We start from the raw sequence: 7,500 nt of genomic DNA, 5'->3' as shown, positions 1-7,500 counted from the left end.
AGGCAGGAGATGAAAGTTACTAGTTGTCACTTCCAAGTGATGGAGAGACAGAGAGAGAGAGAGAGAGAGGGGAGGGGGGGGAGGGGGCAGACAGATTGTGCATTATTCAACAGGCCTGTTCTGACTCTTTGGAGAGGCAGTGTGTGAGCGAGGGAGTGAGTGAGTGAGTGTGGGAGAAAGGGAGGGAGAGAGAGAGAGAGAGAGAGGGGGATAGATAGTGAGAACGAGGGATGAAGAGAGAGGTGTGGAAGCTCACTGATGTATCCCTCATTCATTTCTGCATTCCAAACAGGTAGAGTATGAGAGGGGAGGAGGTGAAGAGGAGGATGACATGACAAGGAAGAGAGAGAGAGAGAGAGAGAGAAAGAGAGATGGAGAGAGTGGGGGGAGGGGAGGGGAGGGGGGCATTCGGCTGCATCCATCTCTTGCATTTTGTCAGCATAGCTGTCCTCCCCCCCCCCCCCCCAGCAGATGGGAACAGGAAATTACTCTTTTATATGATGGCTGACGCGGGACGCTGACAGATCACAGGGCTGATACACACACACACACACACATACACACACACACACACACACACACATGCACACACACACACACACACACAGTGCACACATTGCCTCATGCTACTGTTGATTTGACCAAAGAAGTTTGTGGAACATTAAGATATCTTACTGAAAAGAGCAAAGAAGGTACAGTTTGTGGAACATTAAGATATCTTACTGAAAAGACAAAAAGGCTACCCATTCACACACTGCAAAAACCGCTTATCTAATAAAATCTAACCAAGAGTTATTAATCATATATCGCGAGATCAAAAAGTCTATTTGGTACTGTTTTTAGTATTGAAGAGACTTACCTAGCACATTCTTGTAAAATCGTTTGACTTAATTTAAGGAGAGCTTGACTTATTTTAAGACATCTCATCCTGAAAACAAATTTGTCTGCCAGTGCATTAAGCAAATGTCTTGATAAGACTCCTTAAAATAAGTTAAGGTCTTGTTAAATTGAGTCAAAATGAGCTGTGTATGTCTCAAATGTACGTCTCTTCATACTAAAAACAATACCAAATAGATTGTTTGATCTTAATATAACATTAATAACACTTGGTTAGGTTTTATTTTTGCAGTGCAATAATCTCATTTTACCTTGTAAGGACCTTTAAGAACATTTTCATTAGCTAGATGTCTTTTTTTATATTCTGAGTGCCATAAAGGTCAGCATGTCCAGATCACTCTAATATAATTACCCCACATAGATGATTTGCCTCTACCTTTGTGTTGTTGCCATTGGTATCACCATGTTGCACTAAATGAGACATGGCAGGAGACTAATATTTTCCAATGCTGCCTCATAGATAAGCAGATGACTATCATGCCTTGGAGCAGAAGGCAAAACAAACAAACCAAGGACATACCATAAAACACTATGACAGCCAAACTGAAGCAGAGACACAATGTAACCTACATTGCATTGGATATGTAATGCGAAGAATTTCATTCTATGAAAACAGAGATGCAGTAGCAATGTGATGTACAGTTAAGGTCCGTTCACATCAGGACCGATAGCTAGAAGGATACTAGAACTAGAACTATCAAAGCGTCCACACTGACCAACGATAAGAAAAGCCTCCCTTAAAATTTGATTGTCTGTCAGCTTTTTAATCATTCTGAAAATCACTCTGAAAGTGATGTGAAAGTGATGTTATAGTTTATGTGTGGACATTGTCATTCATATTAGCTAGAACAATATGGTTTGATTTGCAGTTATCGTACAATAGTGATCGTTCTTGGTGTGAATGCCCCTTTAAACTGGCAGACCATGTTGTATCTATTTTCCCTTTATGTCAAAGCAGGTCCTGATAAATGGCGATCATGACGTCATGCAGGAATTCAATTCTCGACCTTTTAGCGGCGTATAAAAGTGACCTGAACCTGCGTGTCTGAATGGGTGCGAAAATGGGTGCACTGTACTGAAGTGCTTGCCCATGTGAGAGCCTACACAATGAAGCAGAGAGACACATCAAGTATAAGCCGTGCTAGTTTTGAATGGGACTCTATCGCGCTGATCTAGTAACATTTTCTTTCTCTTTTTGCATGCTTTTTTTCAAGAGCATTTTTTGTTGTCCGCAAAGGAAATTCCATTATAGACCAGTCTAATCTGGCACTATTGTAGTTGGACCGACTCACCAAATGGACTTAAATTAGAATGGGGGAGACTGTGCAGAAGACCAACACAGGTCGGTACAACAACATGGGACCACACAGCCCTTGCAGCACACTCCAATTATAAACCAATCACAAAACACAAGCTTTCCTGAGGCTATAGTGTCAGTCCAGATCCATTAGAATTGCCAAGTACGCCGACCAATAGCCATAGCCTTGAGCCCTTGTTCAGCAAGCGGTGCAGTTGCCTAGCATTGCATGCCATTAATCACACGTAAACAGTGCAGACACAAAACAAACGGCTGGCATGCTGTTGCGCGGCGTGGACAAAGACTGGATTGTATTGATGGCTTCCCGTCCCTGAGCCAGTGAGAGTGAGTCTGTAGGGGCTGGAGTGGGCAGGAAGCAGGAAGCTGCTCTCGGTCGCTGCCTCTCTGAAGGCTAAGAATAGCCTGTGATGGGACTGGTGATTGATGGGAGTGAGACCTGACCACTATTCAGCTGATGGACTGTGTGAGTGTGTGGACGGTGCCATGCACCTCTCCTAACAAATACACACACATGTGCATACACACACACACACACACACACACACACGTATACACACAAACACACAATCACACACACACACACACACACACACACACACACACACACACACACACACACACAATTTGTATCAAAAAGCACCAGCAGTAGAATCTCTGCTAAAAAGAGCTAGTTTGACCAGACACAAACACACACACACACACACACACACACACACACACACACACACACACACACACACACACACACACACACACACACAGACATACACACAAACACACACAGACACACATACACTGAGACACACACGCACATACACAGTTACATGCATCAGCAGCACCTTTCCAAAATGCCACCTCCAATTAAAGTGGGAATTACTAGCGATTACTGGTGGTACAGATGTGCATGTTCACGGCCCCCCCCCCCCCCCCCTCCCGAGCCCTGCATCAGCGTGACTGATGTGCGAGCATCTCGCCCTTCTCTATGAGTCTGAGCGAGAGATGAGCTTTTAATTACAGATATCGCTGGCTGCTTCTTGACCTTTAAAGTGAGTGATGGACAGCGGTCAATTATGTTAATGCCGAGGCTATCCGAGCATCTTGTCCAGGTAGCGAACACAGGTCAGCGGCGGAGCCTCGCTAGATACTAAAGGTCAGTGCGGAATTAATTTCCAAGATTGTGGAAAAAGAGAACATGAAGTTTGTCAGCTGGAAATGTTAATGGCATTTATTCATAGGTGCGAGGGGAGTTATTTTGATGTTCAGGTGAGGTATTTGACTACATCATGAGGACGAACTGGCCGAAAAGTTCATGACCTTGAGGATGGTCCATTTGTGGTCTTCTATAGCGACAGCATTTCCCATGTCGAACACGGAAGCTATTCTGCTCATTAAACGACAGGTGTTTCTGTTTTGCCTTTCGGCTCTCTTTCTCTATCATTCGTGATTCGTCACAGCCGACTGCCGCCTGCCGCCATCACGTTTTGTTTATGTTTTTTAGCATGGAAAGTTGATTTATGAGGCCAATTTCTCTTCCATAATTATGAGTCAATAAAAGTCAACCTCGGGGTAATTATCCTCCGTGGCCCTTTCGCCCTGACCACAGCAGGCTAACGTAAACACCGCCTGCCTGAGTCGTTAGTGTGTGAGGGCTCTGGCTTTCCGAGACCCTGTGCAGCTAGTGCTCACCTCCAGCACTGAGAATCACACACACTCATTAAGCCTGCCTGACAAGAACATGATGCAGGTACACACATAGCTTTGATACATACTATGAAAGCAAATGCACACTCTTAAGCACACACACACACACACACACACACACACACACACACACACACACACACACACACACACACACACACACACACACACACACCACTGTCAACTATAAGATATACAAGTTGAGGGTAGACACACAATCACAAGACTCTCTCTTAAACACACACACACACACACACACACACACACACACACACACACACACACACACAAACACATGTTTAGCCTGATTAGACAAGAGGAAGCTCCAAGCACAGAGACATTTGCACTTCAAGGGAGCAGTAAGGATTTCTGGGACATCGTTTTGCTGAAGCGATGTTCAGCCCTGTATCAGAGTTATTCACTCACAAAGACACACACACACACACACACACACACACACACACACACACACACACACACACACACACACACACACACACACACTTCCTCTTACACAGGGTGTTTTCCACTCCTTTGGTTGAGACTTGAGAGAAGTGGGGAGCTACAAGCGTTGCAGAGTCCCCTCTGTTTATGATGTCTCATAAAGAATTCCATGTGTTTGTCAGAGTGACTCTGGTTCATCCCCCTGAGTACAGCACTCTTCATGTAGTAGTTTACTTCACTGCAGTTAGCCCAACAAACATTTTGCTTACTTTTCCTTTATTTTTTCATAATTAGCAGTTAAGTTAAACCACTTACAGTATATCGCTGATGATGAAATGTGTGCTTTTAAAGAGCCATCTGCTATGATATCCCTCAGTAACATGATCTTTGCCAACATGATCGGGTGACCACCGCCATGACACTGAAAATTAGGACACTTGTGCCCAAAAGGTCCAAACGTGAGATCACATACGGAATTGGAGTAACATATGGGGAATAACATTAGAAAATAAACCATTTCTATAGAAGGCACCTATTTATTATAACATTATTTATATTGTATAATATTTGTTGTTGTTTTTTTCACATTAGTCAGCTATTTCCAACATTCCCATACTTATAATAACATAGTAACATTAGTTTTTTGTGTATGTGTGTGTGTGTGTGTTTTTTTCCACATTAGTCAACAAACCCAACTTTTTAACCCAATAACCTTTTAGTCACTTAATAACTTAGTGAGCTCTGCAGCTTTGGTTGTTGCTGGAGCAAAAACGATGCCACAGAGGATTTCCCGGCAGATCTGGCTTTCTCTTTGTGCCTGCCTGTGAGAGCGTGCCTCTCTATGGCACTCTAACCCCTGGAGCTGACATCAATATCTGTTTCACAGTTTACAAAATGCATGCTATGCATCTGTCCTGCTTTTGGTAGCAAAGTGGTGTTCAGAATACCACGCAGAGTTGAAAGACGTCTTTCGTTTCGCCATATGCAACTTAAGGCTCAGAAACGGTGTTCACGAGGGGAGTTGTCGCATTGACTGCTTCGCGAAAAGAAGCCGGTGGAGTTTTGTGAAGTCCCGACGGCTACGGAGGTGGCGGAGGGTCAGAAATCATGACACATAACAGAGATGAGTAGCTTACAGAGGCCTTGAAATGAGGCGTAGCCTATGTGCTCATGAAATGCGAATCTGGACAAATGTCCAAAAAGGAGGGCACACTCTACATGTCCGGACATAGAGCTCAAAAGCCGGACTATCTGGACGAAATCCGGACGGATGGCCACCCTAATCACAAAGGCTTCCGACTGGTCTTAATTTGATGAAGATGGGGACACTGGTCATCTGGTGTCACCATTAGCTCTCTCTTGTTGCTTGGTCACTATGAGTGTGACTCTGACTCTGGGTGACACCTACATTACTGTTTCTTGACTCACACCCTGTGTCATTTCCGTGTCGCTGTCATGGCAACCCGGTGGGCCAGGAAACACGGCTGGCTGATCCACACGTTATCGGCGTATGGGGATGGACACGACTTAGGTCTGCCTGAGAGCTGGCTAACCTCAGGCCCAAACACTCACACACACACACACACACACACACACATGCATGAGCGTGCGTGCACACACACACACACACACACACATACACACACAGATATTTTCCCAAAATTTGATAATTTGTTCAAGCAAATATTCTAACAGCTCTGACTTTCTCAGTGTCAGCTTCAAATAGAAATGTAATTAAGGTTAGCGTGTATGTTCAGGGTGTTATTAGAGGTACACTCTCAAATAAACATGATTAAGTATTTCTAAACACACCAGCGGGGGCGTCTGTAGTAACTCCACTTCTAAATAAAATGGACTATATTTATTGCACATTAAATGCAAGCCAGAGGCAATGCAAGGCTGCTTTAAATAAATAAAAAGACTGTTTATGGATGATGAATGGAAATATGCTCACTTTAGCAGACTGTGCTCAGGGCCTCTGTCTTGATTTATTATTTTAATTTTTTATTTTTTTCAAACAGTGTCTGTGCCTGATCAAACAAAGTCAAGTTCCTCTGTCTGAGTGAGGGAGCCACTAATACCTATTAGTAGAGATTAGTGCCTGATTACATTACTAATATAATAGTGATGCTGTTAAGTCACTGAAGCAGTTTCACTTGATTCAATTCACTGAAATGCAGTTTTAAAGCCAATTTTCAACAGTTAACACACAATGACCTCGATGAAGTTGAAAAATAGCATATGGTTAAAGAATCTTGATGATAGTGCAAACTGATTGCAATGCACAGCATTCAGTTGTTCCCTTAATCAGTTATGTTTTCCTCAGTGGTGAATAAAGAGGTCATCCTCATATTGCATTGAGCTCGATGGGCACAGTTGTGCCACTGGTGTAGTATAGATTAGAGGACTGTTGAATGTAACTGACATCTTAGGTAGGAGCAGGAGCTGAGGCGGAATACATTTCCTTTGACCTAGATACCTGAGAGAGAAAGAACGGAGAGAAGAGAGAGAGAGAGAGAAAATAAAAAATGGGGGGGGGGGAGGGCGAGGCTGGCGAGGCTATCGTTCCCTTGCCCCCCCCCCCTCCTTTTGGTGTGTCATGTGATCATTAGTCTGTGTGTGCAGCTCAGGGGAGCCACCTTTGATGCCAGCACTCACAGAAGAGACGCACTCCGCTCCGCTCCACTCCTCTCCTCCCTCTGCCAGGCCAAAATGCCCATTTTATGCTGAAAGAGAAGCCCCTTCCCCAACTCTGCCAAGACCCCCCTTCCCCACGTCTGTGCTGCACACTGTACGTCTCCAGAGTGCGTGACATATTTTTTAGTAGGAGAGAGGAGGGAAGAGAGAGAGAGAGATGGAGAGAGAGATATAGAGAGATGGAGAGAGAGAAAGATTGAAAGAGAGATATGGAGAGAGAGAGAAATATTGAAAGAGAGATATGGAGAGAGAGAGAAAGAGAGAGATGGAGAGAGAGAGAGAGAGAGAGAGAAAGAGTAAAAAAGAGGGGGGTGTCAACATGGCTTGCCAGCATCTCTCCCAAGTGTGGAAAGGGTCACTGAATGAGTACAGAATGTTTTTTTATTTTGATCCAAAGGACACACACACAAACACACACACACACACACACACACACACACACA

The sequence above is a fragment of the Alosa sapidissima genome, chromosome 17, assembly GCF_018492685.1.
Source record: "Alosa sapidissima isolate fAloSap1 chromosome 17, fAloSap1.pri, whole genome shotgun sequence".
In the NCBI taxonomy this organism is placed as follows: domain Eukaryota; kingdom Metazoa; phylum Chordata; class Actinopteri; order Clupeiformes; family Clupeidae; genus Alosa; species Alosa sapidissima.
Note: the sequence above shows the minus strand (reverse complement) of the source record.